Source organism: Fringilla coelebs (genome assembly GCF_963513975.1).
Source record: "Fringilla coelebs genome assembly, chromosome: 24".
Classification (NCBI taxonomy): Eukaryota; Metazoa; Chordata; class Aves; order Passeriformes; family Fringillidae; genus Fringilla; species Fringilla coelebs.
Window position 1 is genome coordinate 1 of NC_140050.1, and position 16,781 is coordinate 16,781.

The window sequence follows — 16,781 nt, forward strand, 5'->3', positions numbered from 1 at the left end:
CCTTTATACAGGATTTTTCCCTGGGAAACAAAACTCACAAGCCACTGTTCTGGGTGTCAGTTTTCAGGACCCACTTGGCACTCTCAAACCAGACCAAGTTGGCACTGGTGCCACCTTGCGTCTTGTAGGCATCCTGCGAGAGTCGGATCTCCAGGTGGCACCCGGAAATTTAAGGCCGCAGGACCCTAAACCATTGTACAGGCTTTATCCCTGGGAAACAAAACTCACAAGCCACTGTTCTGGGTGTCAGTTTTCAGGACTCAATTGGCACTCTTAAACCAGACTAAGTTGGCACTGGTGCCACCTTGCGTCTGGGAGGCATCCTGCGAGAGGTGCAATTCCAGGAGGCACCCGGCAATATAAGGCCGCAGGACCCTGAACCATTATACAGGGTTTTTCCCTGGGAAAAAAAACTGACAAGCCACTGTTTTGGGTGTCAGTTTGCAGGACCCACTTGGCACTCTAAAACCAGACCAAGTTGGCACTGGTGCCACCTTGCGTCTGGGAGGCATCCTGCGAGAGGCGGATCTCCAAAAGGCACCCGGCAATTTAAGGCCGCATTACCCTGAACCGTTGTACAGGCTTTTTCCCTGGGAAACAAAACTCACAAGCCACTGTTCTGGGTGTCAGTTTGCAGGACCCACTTGTCACTCTCAAATAAGACTACATGGGCACCGGTGCCGCTTTGTGTCTGGGAGGCATCCAGCGAGAGGCAGCATTCCATGAGGCACCCGGCAATTTAAGGCCGCAGGACCCTGAACCATTGTACAGGCTTTTTCCCAGGGAAACAAAAATCACAAGCCACTGTTCTGGGAGTCAGTTTTAAGGACCCACTTGGCACTCTCAAACCAGACCAAGTTGGCACTGGTGCCACCTTGCGTCTGGGAGGCATCCTGCGAGAGGTGCAGTTCCAGGAGTCACCAGGCAATTTAAGGCCCCAGGACCGTGAACCATTCAACAGGCTTTTTCCCTGGGAAAAAAAACTCAGAAGCCACTGTTCTGGGTGTCAGTTTTCAGGACCCAATTGGCACTCTCAAACCAGACCAAGTTGGCACTTGTGCATCCTGGAGTCTGGTAGGCATCCTGCAAGAGGCCGATCTCCAGGAGGCACCCGGCAATTTAAGGCCACAGGACCCTGAACCATTATACAGGGTTTTTCCCTGGGAAAAAAAACTCACAACCCACTGTTTTGGGTGTCAGTTTGCAGGACCCACTTGGCACTCACAAACTAGACTATGTGGGCACCGGTGCCGCTTAGCGTCTGGGAAACATCCCGCGAGAGGCGGCATTCCAGGAGGCACCCGGCAATTTAGGGCCGCAGGACCCTGAACCATTGTACAAGCTTTTTCCCTGGGAAACAAAACTCACAAGCCACTGTTCTGGGTGTCAGTTTTCAGGACCCCCTTGACACTCTAAAAACAGACCAAGTTGGCACTGGTGCCACCTTGCGACTGGGAGGCATCCTGCGAGAGGCAGATCTCCAGGAGGCACCCGGCAACTTAAGGCCCCAGGACCCTGAACAATTGTACAGGTTTTTCCCTGGGAAACAAAACTCACAAGCCACTGTTCTGGGTGTCAGTTTTCAGGACCCACTTGGCACTCTCAAACCAGACCAAGTTGGCACTGGTGCCACCTGGCGTCTTGTAGACATCCCGCGAGAGGCGGATCTCCAGGAGTCACCCGGCAATTTAAGGCCGCATTACCCTGAACCGTTTTACAGGCTTTTTCCCTGGGAAACAAAACTCACAAGCCACTGTTCTGGGAGTCAGTTTTAAGGACCCACTTGGCACTCTCAAACCAGACCAAGTTGGCACTGGTGCCACCTTGCGTCTGGGAGGCATCCTGCGAGAGGTGCAATTCCAGGAGGCACCTGGCAATTTAAGGCCGCCAGACCCTGAACCATTATACAGGCTTTTTCCCAGGGAAACAAAACTCAGAAGACACTGTTCTGGGTGTCAGTTTGCAGGACCCACTTAGCACTCTAAAACCAGACCAAGTTAGCACTGGTGCCACCTTGCGTCTAGGAGGCATCCTGCGAGAGGCGGATCTCCAGGAGTCACGCGGCAATTTAAGGCCGCAGTACCCTGAACCATTGCACAGGCTTTTTCCCTGGGAAACAAAACTCACAAGCCACTGTTCTGGGTGTCAGTTTTCAGGACCCAATTGGCACTCTCAAACCAGACCAAGTTGGCACTTGTGCATCCTGGAGTCTGGTAGGCATCCTGCAAGAGGCGGATCACCAGGAGGCACCCGGCAATTTAAGGCCGCAGGACCCTGAGCCATTGTACAGTCGTTTTCCCTGGGAAACAAAACTCACAAGCCACTGTTCTGGTTGTCAGTTTGCAGGACCCACTTTGCACTCTAAAACCAGACCAAGTTGGCACTGTTGCCACCTTGCGTCTGGGAGGCATCCTGCGAGAGGCGGATCTCCAGGAGGCACCAGGCAATTTAAGGCCGCATTACCCTGAACCGTTGTACAGGCTTTTTCCCTGGGAAACAAAACTCACAAGCCACTGTTCTGGGAGTCAGTTTTAAGGACCCACTTGGCACTCTCAAACCAGACCAAGTTGGCACCGGTGCCACCTTGCGTCTGGGAGGCATCCAGCGAGAGGTGCAATTCCAGGAGGCACCCGGCAATTTAAGGCCGCAGGACCCTGAACCATTATACAGGGTTTTTCCCTGGGAAACAAAACTCACAAGCCACTGTTCTGGGTGTCAGTTTTCAGGACCCACTTGACACTCTAAAATTAGACCAAGTTGGCACTGGTGCCATTTTGCGTCTGGGAGGCATCCTGCGAGAGGTGCAATTCCAGGAGGCACCTGGCAATATAAGGCCGCAGGACCAGGAACCATTCAACAGGCGTTTTCCCAGGGAAACAAAACTCAGAAGCCACTGTTCTGGGTGTCAGTTTTCAGGACCCACTTGACACTCTCACACCGGACCAAGTCGGCACTGGTGCCACCTTGCGTCTGGGAGTCATCCTGCGAGAGGTGCAGTTCCAGGAGTCACCTGCCAATTTAAGGCCGAAGGACCGTGAACCATTCAACAGGCTTTTTCCCAGGGAAATAAAACTCAGAAGCCACTGTTCTGGGTGTCAGTTTTCAGGACCCAATTGGCACTCTCAAACCAGACCAAGTTGTCACTTGTGCATCCTCGAGTCTGGTAGGCATCCTGCAAGAGGCCGATCTCCAGGAGGCACCCAGCAATTTAAGGCCAAAGGACCCTGAACCATTGTACAGGCTTTTTCCCTGGGAAATAAAACTCACAAGCCACTGTTCTGGGTGTCAGTTTGCAGGTCCCACTTGGCGCTCTCAAAGCAGACCAAGTTGGCACTGGTGCCACCTTGCATGTGGGAGGCATCCTGCGAGAGGTGCAATTCCAGGAGTCACCCGGCAATTTAAGGCCGCATTACCCTTAACCGTTGTATAGGCTTTTTCCATGGGAAACAAAACTCACAAGCCACTGTTCTGGGTGTCAGTTTTCAGGACCCACTTGACACTCTCAAACCGGACTAAGTTGGCACTGGTGCCACCTTGCGTCTGGGAGGCATCCTACGAGAGGTGCAATTCCAGGGGGCATCCGGCAATATGAGGCCGCAGGACCCTGAACCATTATAAAGGATTTTTCCCTGGGAAACAAAACTCACAAGCCACTGTTCTGGGTGTCAGTTTTCAGGACCCACTTGGCACTCTCAAACCAGACCAAGTTGGCACTGGTGCCACCTTGCGTCTGGGAGGCATCCTGCGAGAGGTGCAATTCCAGGAGTCACCTGGCAATTTAAGGCCGCCGGACTGTGAACCGTTCAACAGGCTTTTTCCCAGGGAAACAAAACTCAGAAGACACTGTTCTGGGTGTCAGTTTGCAGGACCCACTTGGCACTCTAAAACCAGACCAAGTTAGCACTGGTGCCACCTTGCGTCTGGGAGGCATCCTGCGAGAGGCGGCATCCCAGGAGGACCCCGGCAATTTAAGGCCGCAGGACCCTGCAGCATTGTACAGGCTTTTTCCCTGAGAAACAAAACTCAGAAGCCACTGTTCTGGGTGTCAGTTTTTAGGACCAACTTGGCACTCTCAAACCACACCAAGTTGGCAATTGTGCATCCTGGAGTCTGGTAGGCATCCTGCAAGAGGCAGATTTCCAGGAGGCACCTGGCAATTTAAGGCCACAGGACCCTGAACCATTGTACAGGCTTTTTCCCTGGGAAATAAAACTCACAAGCCACTGTTCGGGGTGTCAGTTTGCAGGTCCCACTTGGCGCTCTCAAAGCAGACCAAGTTGGCACTGGTGCCACCTTGCGTCTGGGAGGCATCCTGCGAGAGGCGCAATTCCAGGAGTCACCCGGCAATTTAAGGCCGCATTACCCTGAACCGTTGTATAGGCTTTTTCCCTGGGAAACAAAACTCAGAAGCCACTGTTCTGGGTGTCAGTTTGCAGGACCCACTTGGCACTCACAAACTAGACTATGTGGGCACCGGTGCCGCTTAGCGTCTGCGAAACATCCCGCGAGAGGCGGCATTCCAGGAGGCACCCGGCAATTTAGGGCCGCAGGACCCTGAACCATTGTACAAGCTTTTTCCCTGGGAAACAAAACTCACAAGCCACTGTTCTGGGTGTCAGTTTTCACGACCCCCTTGACACTCTAAAAACAGACCAAGTTGGCACTGGTGCCACCTTGCGTCTGGGAGGCATCCTGCGAGAGGCAGATCTCCAGGAGGCACCCGGCAACTTAAGGCCCCAGGACCCTGAACCATTCAACAGGCGTTTTCCCAGGGAAACAAAACTCAGAAGCCACTGTTCTGGGTGTCAGTTTTCAGGACCCACTTGACACTCTCAAACCGGACTAAGTTGGCACTGGTGCCACCTTGCGTCTGGGAGGCATCCTACGAAAGGTGCAATTCCAGGGGGCATCCGGCAATATGAGGCCGCAGGACCCTGAACCATTATAAAGGATTTTTCCCTGGGAAACAAAACTCACAAGCCACTGTTCTGGGTGTCAGTTTTCAGGACCCACTTGGCACTCTCAAACCAGACCAAGTTGGCACTGGTGCCACCTTGCGTCTGGGAGGCATCCTGCGAGAGGTGCAATTCCAGGAGTCACCTGGCAATTTAAGGCCGCCGGACAGTGAACCGTTCAACAGGCTTTTTCCCAGGGAAACAAAACTCAGAAGACACTGTTCTGGGTGTCAGTTTGCAGGACCCACTTGGCACTCTAAAACCAGACCAACTTAGCACTGGTGCCACCTTGCGTCTGGGAGGCATCCTGCGAGAGGCGGATCTCCAGGAGGCACCCGGCAATTTAAGGCCGCAGGACCCTGAACCATTGTACAGGCTTTTTCCCTGGGAAACAAAACTCACAAGCCACTGTTCTGGGTGTCAGTTTTCAGGACCCAATTGGCACTCTCAAACCAGACCAAGTTGGCACTTGTGCATCCTGGAGTCTGGTAGGCATCCTGCAAGAGGCGGATCACCAGGAGGCACCCGGCAATTTAAGGCCGCAGGACCCTGAGCCATTGTACAGTCGTTTTCCCTGGGAAACAAAACTCACAAGCCACTGTTCTGGTTGTCAGTTTGCAGGACCAACTTGGCACTCTAAAACCAGACCAAGTTGGCACTGTTGCCACCTTGCGTCTGGGAGGCATCCTGCGAGAGGCGGATCTCCAGGAGGCACCAGGCAATTTAAGGCCGCATTACCCTGAACCGTTGTACAGGCTTTTTCCCTGGGAAACAAAACTCACAAGCCACTGTTCTGGGAGTCAGTTTTAAGGACCCACTTGGCACTCTCAAACCAGACCAAGTTGGCACCGGTGCCACCTTGCGTCTGGGAGGCATCCTACGAGAGGTGCAATTCCAGGAGGCACCCGGCAATTTAAGGCCGCAGGACCCTGAACCATTATACAGGCTTTTTCCCTGGGAAACAAAACTCACAAGCCACTGTTCTGGGTGTCAGTTTTCAGGACCCACTTGACACTCTAAAATTAGACCAAGTTGGCACTGGTGCCATTTTGCGTCTGGGAGGCATCCTGCGAGAGGTGCAATTCCAGGAGGCACCTGGCAATATAAGGCCGCAGGACCAGGAACCATTCAACAGGCGTTTTCCCAGGGAAACAAAACTCAGAAGCCACTGTTCTGGGTGTCAGTTTTCAGGACCCACTTGACACTCTCACACCGGACCAAGTCGGCACTGGTGCCACCTTGCGTCTGGGAGTCATCCTGCGAGAGGTGCAGTTCCAGGAGTCACCTGCCAATTTAAGGCCGAAGGACCGTGAACCATTCAACAGGCTTTTTCCCAGGGAAATAAAACTCAGAAGCCACTGTTCTGGGTGTCAGTTTTCAGGACCCAATTGGCACTCTCAAACCAGACCAAGTTGTCACTTGTGCATCCTCGAGTCTGGTAGGCATCCTGCAAGAGGCCGATCTCCAGGAGGCACCCAGCAATTTAAGGCCAAAGGACCCTGAACCATTGTACAGGCTTTTTCCCTGGGAAATAAAACTCACAAGCCACTGTTCTGGGTGTCAGTTTGCAGGTCCCACTTGGCGCTCTCAAAGCAGACCAAGTTGGCACTGGTGCCACCTTGCATGTGGGAGGCATCCTGCGAGAGGTGCAATTCCAGGAGTCACCCGGCAATTTAAGGCCGCATTACCCTTAACCGTTGTATAGGCTTTTTCCATGGGAAACAAAACTCACAAGCCACTGTTCTGGGTGTCAGTTTTCAGGACCCACTTGACACTCTCAAACCGGACTAAGTTGGCACTGGTGCCACCTTGCGTCTGGGAGGCATCCTACGAGAGGTGCAATTCCAGGGGGCATCCGGCAATATGAGGCCGCAGGACCCTGAACCATTATAAAGGATTTTTCCCTGGGAAACAAAACTCACAAGCCACTGTTCTGGGTGTCAGTTTTCAGGACCCACTTGGCACTCTCAAACCAGACCAAGTTGGCACTGGTGCCACCTTGCGTCTGGGAGGCATCCTGCGAGAGGTGCAATTCCAGGAGTCACCTGGCAATTTAAGGCCGCCGGACTGTGAACCGTTCAACAGGCTTTTTCCCAGGGAAACAAAACTCAGAAGACACTGTTCTGGGTGTCAGTTTGCAGGACCCACTTGGCACTCTAAAACCAGACCAAGTTGGCACTGGTGCCACCTTGCGTCTGGGAGGCATCCTGCGAGAGGCGGCATCCCAGGAGGACCCCGGCAATTTAAGGCCGCAGGACCCTGCAGCATTGTACAGGCTTTTTCCCTGAGAAACAAAACTCAGAAGCCACTGTTCTGGGTGTCAGTTTTTAGGACCAACTTGGCACTCTCAAACCACACCAAGTTGGCAATTGTGCATCCTGGAGTCTGGTAGGCATCCTGCAAGAGGCAGATTTCCAGGAGGCACCTGGCAATTTAAGGCCACAGGACCCTGAACCATTGTACAGGCTTTTTCCCTGGGAAATAAAACTCACAAGCCACTGTTCGGGGTGTCAGTTTGCAGGTCCCACTTGGCGCTCTCAAAGCAGACCAAGTTGGCACTGGTGCCACCTTGCGTCTGGGAGGCATCCTGCGAGAGGCGCAATTCCAGGAGTCACCCAGCAATTTAAGGCCGCATTACCCTGAACCGTTTTATAGGCTTTTTCCCTGGGAAACAAAACTCAGAAGCCACTGTTCTGGGTGTCAGTTTGCAGGACCCACTTGGCACTCACAAACTAGACTATGTGGGCACCGGTGCCGCTTAGCGTCTGCGAAACATCCCGCGAGAGGCGGCATTCCAGGAGGCACCCGGCAATTTAGGGCCGCAGGACCCTGAACCATTGTACAAGCTTTTTCCCTGGGAAACAAAACTCACAAGCCACTGTTCTGGGTGTCAGTTTTCACGACCCCCTTGACACTCTAAAAACAGACCAAGTTGGCACTGGTGCCACCTTGCGTCTGGGAGGCATCCTGCGAGAGGCAGATCTCCAGGAGGCACCCGGCAACTTAAGGCCCCAGGACCCTGAACCATTCAACAGGCGTTTTCCCAGGGAAACAAAACTCAGAAGCCACTGTTCTGGGTGTCAGTTTTCAGGACCCACTTGACACTCTCAAACCGGACTAAGTTGGCACTGGTGCCACCTTGCGTCTGGGAGGCATCCTACGAAAGGTGCAATTCCAGGGGGCATCCGGCAATATGAGGCCGCAGGACCCTGAACCATTATAAAGGATTTTTCCCTGAGAAACAAAACTCACAAGCCACTGTTCTGGGTGTCAGTTTTCAGGACCCACTTGGCACTCTCAAACCAGACCAAGTTGGCACTGGTGCCACCTTGCGTCTGGGAGGCATCCTGCGAGAGGTGCAATTCCAGGAGTCACCTGGCAATTTAAGGCCGCCGGACAGTGAACCGTTCAACAGGCTTTTTCCCAGGGAAACAAAACTCAGAAGACACTGTTCTGGGTGTCAGTTTGCAGGACCCACTTGGCACTCTAAAACCAGACCAACTTAGCACTGGTGCCACCTTGCGTCTGGGAGGCATCCTGCGAGAGGCGGATCTCCAGGAGGCACCCGGCAATTTAAGGCCGCAGGACCCTGAACCATTGTACAGGCTTTTTCCCTGGGAAACAAAACTCACAAGCCACTGTTCTGGGTGTCAGTTTTCAGGACCCAATTGGCACTCTCAAACCAGACCAAGTTGGCACTTGTGCATCCTGGAGTCTGGTAGGCATCCTGCAAGAGGCGGATCACCAGGAGGCACCCGGCAATTTAAGGCCGCAGGACCCTGAGCCATTGTACAGTCGTTTTCCCTGGGAAACAAAACTCACAAGCCACTGTTCTGGTTGTCAGTTTGCAGGACCAACTTGGCACTCTAAAACCAGACCAAGTTGGCACTGTTGCCACCTTGCGTCTGGGAGGCATCCTGCGAGAGGCGGATCTCCAGGAGGCACCAGGCAATTTAAGGCCGCATTACCCTGAACCGTTGTACAGGCTTTTTCCCTGGGAAACAAAACTCACAAGCCACTGTTCTGGGAGTCAGTTTTAAGGACCCACTTGGCACTCTCAAACCAGACCAAGTTGGCACCGGTGCCACCTTGCGTCTGGGAGGCATCCTACGAGAGGTGCAATTCCAGGAGGCACCCGGCAATTTAAGGCCGCAGGACCCTGAACCATTATACAGGCTTTTTCCCTGGGAAACAAAACTCACAAGCCACTGTTCTGGGTGTCAGTTTTCAGGACCCACTTGACACTCTAAAATTAGACCAAGTTGGCACTGGTGCCATTTTGCGTCTGGGAGGCATCCTGCGAGAGGTGCAATTCCAGGAGGCACCTGGCAATATAAGGCCGCAGGACCAGGAACCATTCAACAGGCGTTTTCCCAGGGAAACAAAACTCAGAAGCCACTGTTCTGGGTGTCAGTTTTCAGGACCCACTTGACACTCTCACACCGGACCAAGTCGGCACTGGTGCCACCTTGCGTCTGGGAGTCATCCTGCGAGAGGTGCAGTTCCAGGAGTCACCTGCCAATTTAAGGCCGAAGGACCGTGAACCATTCAACAGGCTTTTTCCCAGGGAAATAAAACTCAGAAGCCACTGTTCTGGGTGTCAGTTTTCAGGACCCAATTGGCACTCTCAAACCAGACCAAGTTGTCACTTGTGCATCCTGGAGTCTAGTAGGCATCCTGCAAGAGGCCGATCTCCAGGAGGCACCCGGCAATTTAAGGCCAAAGGACCCTGAACCATTGTACAGGCTTTTTCCCTGGGAAATAAAACTCACAAGCCACTGTTCTGGGTGTCAGTTTGCAGGTCCCACTTGGCGCTCTCAAAGCAGACCAAGTTGGCACTGGTGCCACCTTGCGTGTGGGAGGCATCCTGCGAGAGGTGCAATTCCAGGAGTCACCCGGCAATTTAAGGCCGCATTACCCTTAACCGTTGTATAGGCTTTTTCCATGGGAAACAAAACTCACAAGCCACTGTTCTGGGTGTCAGTTTTCAGGACCCACTTGACACTCTCAAACCGGACTAAGTTGGCACTGGTGCCACCTTGCGTCTGGGAGGCATCCTACGAGAGGTGCAATTCCAGGGGGCATCCGGCAATATGAGGCCGCAGGACCCTGAACCATTATAAAGGATTTTTCCCTGGGAAACAAAACTCACAAGCCACTGTTCTGGGTGTCAGTTTTCAGGACCCACTTGGCACTCTCAAACCAGACCAAGTTGGCACTGGTGCCACCTTGCGTCTGGGAGGCATCCTGCGAGAGGTGCAATTCCAGGAGTCACCTGGCAATTTAAGGCCGCCGGACTGTGAACCGTTCAACAGGCTTTTTCCCAGGGAAACAAAACTCAGAAGACACTGTTCTGGGTGTCAGTTTGCAGGACCCACTTGGCACTCTAAAACCAGACCAAGTTAGCACTGGTGCCACCTTGCGTCTGGGAGGCATCCTGCGAGAGGCGGCATCCCAGGAGGACCCCGGCAATTTAAGGCCGCAGGACCCTGCAGCATTGTACAGGCTTTTTCCCTGAGAAACAAAACTCAGAAGCCACTGTTCTGGGTGTCAGTTTTTAGGACCAACTTGGCACTCTCAAACCACACCAAGTTGGCAATTGTGCATCCTGGAGTCTGGTAGGCATCCTGCAAGAGGCGGATCTCCAGGAGGCACCTGGCAATTTAAGGCCACAGGACCCTGAACCATTGTACAGGCTTTTTCCCTGGGAAATAAAACTCACAAGCCACTGTTCGGGGTGTCAGTTTGCAGGTCCCACTTGGCGCTCTCAAACCAGACCAAGTTGGCACTGGTGCCACCTTGCGTCTGGGAGGCATCCTGCGAGAGGCGCAATTCCAGGAGTCACCAAGCAATTTAAGGCCGCATTACCCTGAACCGTTGTATAGGCTTTTTCCCTGGGAAACAAAACTCAGAAGCCACTGTTCTGGGTGTCAGTTTGCAGGACCCACTTGGCACTCACAAACTAGACTATGTGGGCACCGGTGCCGCTTAGCGTCTGCGAAACATCCCGCGAGAGGCGGCATTCCAGGAGGCACCCGGCAATTTAGGGCCGCAGGACCCTGAACCATTGTACAAGCTTTTTCCCTGGGAAACAAAACTCACAAGCCACTGTTCTGGGTGTCAGTTTTCACGACCCCCTTGACACTCTAAAAACAGACCAAGTTGGCACTGGTGCCACCTTGCGTCTGGGAGGCATCCTGCGAGAGGCAGATCTCCAGGAGGCACCCGGCAACTTAAGGCCCCAGGACCCTGAACCATTCAACAGGCTTTATCCCAGGGAAACAAAACTCAGAAGCCACTGTTCTGGGTGTCAGTTTTCAGGACCCACTTGACACTCTCAAACCGGACTAAGTTGGCACTGGTGCCACCTTGCGTCTGGGAGGCATCCTACGAGAGGTGCAATTCCAGGGGGCATCCGGCAATATGAGGCCGCAGGACCCTGAACCATTATAAAGGATTTTTCCCTGGGAAACAAAACTCACAAGCCACTGTTCTGGGTGTCAGTTTTCAGGACCCACTTGGCACTCTCAAACCAGACCAAGTTGGCACTGGTGCCACCTTGCGTCTGGGAGGCATCCTGCGAGAGGTGCAATTCCAGGAGTCACCTGGCAATTTAAGGCCGCCGGACTGTAAACCGTTCAACAGGCTTTTTCCCAGGGAAACAAAACTCAGAAGACACTGTTCTGGGTGTCAGTTTGCAGGACCCACTTGGCACTCTAAAACCAGACCAAGTTAGCACTGGTGCCACCTTGCGTCTGGGAGGCATCCTGCGAGAGGCGGATCTCCAGGAGGCACCCGGCAATTTAAGGCCGCAGGACCCTGAACCATTGTACAGGCTTTTTCCCTGGGAAACAAAACTCACAAGCCACTGTTCTGGGTGTCAGTTTTCAGGACCCAATTGGCACTCTCAAACCAGACCAAGTTGGCACTTGTGCATCCTGGAGTCTGGTAGGCATCCTGCAAGAGGCGGATCACCAGGAGGTACCCGGCAATTTAAGGCCGCAGGACCCTGAGCCATTGTACAGTCGTTTTCCCTGGGAAACAAAACTCACAAGCCACTGTTCTGGTTGTCAGTTTGCAGGACCCACTTGGCACTCTAAAACCAGACCAAGTTGGCACTGTTGCCACCTTGCGTCTGGGAGGCATCCTGCGAGAGGCGGATCTCCAGGAGGCACCAGGCAATTTAAGGCCGCATTACCCTGAACCGTTGTACAGGCTTTTTCCCTGGGAAACAAAACTCACTAGCCACTGTTCTGGGAGTCAGTTTTAAGGACCCACTTGCACTCTCAAACCACACCAAGTTGGCACCGGTGCCACCTTGCGTCTGGGAGGCATCCAGCGAGAGGTGCAATTCCAGGAGGCACCCGGCAATTTAAGGCCGCAGGACCCTGAACCATTATACAGGCTTTTTCCCTGGGAAACAAAACTCACAAGCCACTGTTCTGGGTGTCAGTTTTCAGGACCCACTTGACACTCTAAAATTAGACCAAGTTGGCACTGGTGCCATTTTGCGTCTGGGAGGCATCCTGCGAGAGGTGCAATTCCAGGAGGCACCTGGCAATATAAGGCCGCAGGACCAGGAACCATTCAACAGGCGTTTTCCCAGGGAAACAAAACTCAGAAGCCACTGTTCTGGGTGTCAGTTTTCAGGACCCACTTGACACTCTCACACCGGACCAAGTCGGCACTGGTGCCACCTTGCGTCTGGGAGTCATCCTGCGAGAGGTGCAGTTCCAGGAGTCACCTGCCAATTTAAGGCCGAAGGACCGTGAACCATTCAACAGGCTTTTTCCCAGGGAAAAAAAACTCAGAAGCCACTGTTCTGGGTGTCAGTTTTCAGGACCCAATTGGCACTCTCAAACCAGACCAAGTTGTCACTTGTGCATCCTCGAGTCTGGTAGGCATCCTGCAAGAGGCCGATCTCCAGGAGGCACCCGGCAATTTAAGGCCAAAGGACCCTGAACCATTGTACAGGCTTTTTCCCTGGGAAATAAAACTCACAAGCCACTGTTCTGGGTGTCAGTTTGCAGGTCCCACTTGGCGCTCTCAAAGCAGACCAAGTTGGCACTGGTGCCACCTTGCGTGTGGGAGGCATCCTGCGAGAGGTGCAATTCCAGGAGTCACCCGGCAATTTAAGGCCGCATTACCCTTAACCGTTGTATAGGCTTTTTCCATGGGAAACAAAACTCACAAGCCACTGTTCTGGGTGTCAGTTTGCAGGACCCACTTGGCACTCACAAACTAGACTATGTGGGCACCGGTGCCGCTTAGCGTCTGGGAAACATCCCGCGAGAGGCGGCATTCCAGGAGGCACCCGGCAATTTAGGGCCGCAGGACCCTGAACCATAGTACAAGCTTTTTCCCTGGGAAAAAAAACTCACAAGCCACTGTTCTGGGTGTCAGTTTTCAGGACCCACTTGACACTCTAAAAACAGACCAAGTTGGCAGTGGTGCCACCTTGCGTCTGGGAGGCATCCTGCGAGAGGCGGATCTCCAGGAGGCACCCGGCAATTTAAGGCCCCAGGACCCTGAACCATTGTACAGGCTTTTTCCCTGGGAAACAAAACTCACAAGCCACTGTTCTGGGTGTCAGTTTTCAGGACCCACTTGGCACTCTCAAACTAGAAAAGTGGGCACCGGTGCTGCTTAGCGTCTGGGAGGCATCCTGCGAGAGGCCGAATTCCAGAAGGCACACAGAAATTTAATGTCGCAGGAACATGAAAAATTGTACAGGCTTTTTCCCTGGGAAACAAAACTCACAAGCCACTGTTCTGGGTGTCAGTTTGCAGGTCCCACTTGGCACTCTCAAACCAGACCAAGTTGGCACTGGTGCCACCTTGCCTCTGGGAGGCATCCTGCGAGAGGTGCAATTCCAGGAGGCACCCGGAAATTTAAGGCCGCAGGACCCTGAATCTTTATACAGGATTTTTCCCTGGGAAACAAAACTCACAAGCCACTGTTCTGGTTGTCAGTTTGCAGGACCCACTTGGCACTCTCAAACAAGACAAAGTTGGCACTGGTGCCACCTTGCGTCTGGGAGGCATCCTGCGAGAGGTGCAATTTCAGGAGGCACCCGGAAATTTAAGGCCGCAGGACCCTGAACCTTTATACAGGATTTTTCCCTGGGAAACAAAACTCACAAGCCACTGTTCTGGGTGTCAGTTTTCAGGACCCACTTGGCACTCTCAAACCAGACCAAGTTGGCACTGGTGCCACCTTGCGTCTGGGAGGCATCCTGCGAGAGGTGCAATTCCAGGAGGCACCCGGAAATTTAAGGCCGCAGGACCCTAAACCACTGTACAGGCTTTTTCCCAGGGAAACAAAACTCAGAAGCCACTGTTTTGGGTGTCAGTTTGCAGGACCAACTTGACGCTCTCAAAGCAGACAAAGTTGGCACTGGTGCCACCTTGCGTCTGGGAGGCACCCTGCGAGAGGTGCAATTCCAGGAGTCACCCGGCAATATAAGGCCGCAGGACCCTGAACCATTATACAGGTTTTTTCCCTGGGAAACAAAACTCACAAGCCACTGTTCTGGTTGTCAGTTTTCAGGACCCACATGGCACTCTAAAACCAGACCAAGTTGGCACAGGTGCCACCTTGCGTCTAGGAGGCATCCTGCGAGAGGCCAATTTCCAGGAGGCACACGGCAATTTAATGCCGCAGGACCCTGAACCATTGTACAGGCTTTTTCCCTGGGAAACAAAACTCACAAGCCACTGTTCTGGGAGTCAGTTTTCAGGACTCAATTGGCACTCTCAAACCAGACCAACTTGGCACTGGTGCCACCTTGCGTCTGGGAGGCATCCTGCGAGAGGTGCAATTCCAGGAGGAACCCGGAAATTTAAGGCCGTAGGACCCTGAACCTTTATACAGGATTTTTCCCTGGGAAACAAAACTCACAAGCCACTGTTCTGGGTGTCAGTTTTCAGGACCCACTTGGCACTCTCAAACCAGACCAAGTTGGCACTGGTGCCACCTTGCGTCTTGTAGGCATCCTGCGAGAGTCGGATCTCCAGGTGGCACCCGGAAATTTAAGGCCGCAGGACCCTAAACCATTGTACAGGCTTTATCCCTGGGAAACAAAACTCACAAGCCACTGTTCTGGGTGTCAGTTTTCAGGACTCAATTGGCACTCTTAAACCAGACTAAGTTGGCACTGGTGCCACCTTGCGTCTGGGAGGCATCCTGCGAGAGGTGCAATTCCAGGAGGCACCCGGCAATATAAGGCCGCAGGACCCTGAACCATTATACGGGGTTTTTCCCTGGGAAAAAAAACTCACAAGCCACTGTTTTGGGTGTCAGTTTGCAGGACCCACTTGGCACTCTAAAACCAGACCAAGTTGGCACTGTTGCCACCTTGCGTCTGGGAGGCATCCTGCGAGAGGCGGATCTCCAGGAGGCACCCGGCAATTTATGGCCGCAGGACCCTGAACCATTCTACAGACTTTTTCCCTGGGAAACAAAACTCACAAGCCACTGTTCTGGGTGTCAGTTTTCAGGACCCACTTGGCACTCTAAAACCAGACCAAGTTGGCACTGGTGCCACCTTGCGTCTGGGAGGCATCCCGCGAGAGGCGGATCTCCAGGAGTCACCCGGCAATTTAAGGCCGCATTACCCTGAACCGTTTTACAGGGTTTTTCCCTGGGAAACAAAACTCACAAGCCACTGTTCTGGGAGTCAGTTTTAAGGACCCACTTGGCACTCTCAAACCAGACCAAGTTGGCACTGGTGCCACCTTGCGTCTGGGAGGCATCCTGCGAGAGGTGCAGTTCCAAGAGTCACCTGGCAATTTAAGGCCGAAGGACCGTGAACCATTCAACAGGCTTTTTCCCTGGGAAAAAAAAACTCAGAAGCCACTGTTCTGGGTGTCAGTTTTCAGGACCCAATTGGCACTCTCAAACCAGACCAAGTTGGCACTTGTGCATCCTGGAGTCTGGTAGGCATCCTGCAAGCGGCCGATCTCCAGGAGGCACCCGGCAATTTAAGGCCACAGGACCCTGAACCATTATACAGGGTTTTTCCCTGGGAAAAAAAACTCACAACCCACTGTTTTGGGTGTCAGTTTGCAGGACCCACTTGGCACTCTAAAACCAGACCAAGTTGGCACTGGTGCCACCTTGCGTCTGGGAGGCATCCTGCGAGAGGCGGATCTCCAGGAGTCGCCCGGCAATTTAAGGCCGCATTACCCTGAACCGTTGTACAGGCTTTTTCCCTGGGGAACTAAATTTACAAGCCACTGTTCTGGGTGTCAGTTTGCAGGACCCACTTGTCACTCTCAAACTAGACTATACGGGCACCGGTGCCGCTTAGCGTCTGGGAAACATCCTGCGAGAGGCAGCATTCCATGAGGCACCCGGCAATTTAAGGCCGCAGGACCCTGAACCATTGTACAGACTTTTTCCCTGGGAAAAAAAACTCACAAGCCACTGTTCTGGGTGTCAGTTTTCAGGACCCACTTGGCACTCTAAAACCAGACCAAGTGTGCACTGGTGCCACCTTGCGTCTGGGAGGCATCCCGCGAGAGGCGGATCTCCAGGAGTCACCTGGCAATTTAAGGCCGAAGGACCGTGAACCATTCAACAGGCTTTTTCCCTGGGAAAAAAAACTCAGAAGCCACTGTTCTGGGTGTCAGTTTTCAGGACCCACTTGACACTCTCAAACCAGACCAAGTTGGCACTTGTGCATCCTGGAGTCTGGTAGGCATCCTGCAAGAGGCGGATCTCCAGGAGGCACCCGGCAATTTAAGGCCTCAGGCCCCTGAACCATTGTACAGGCTTTTTCCCTGGGAAATAAAACTCACAAGCCACTGTTCGGGGTGTCAGTTT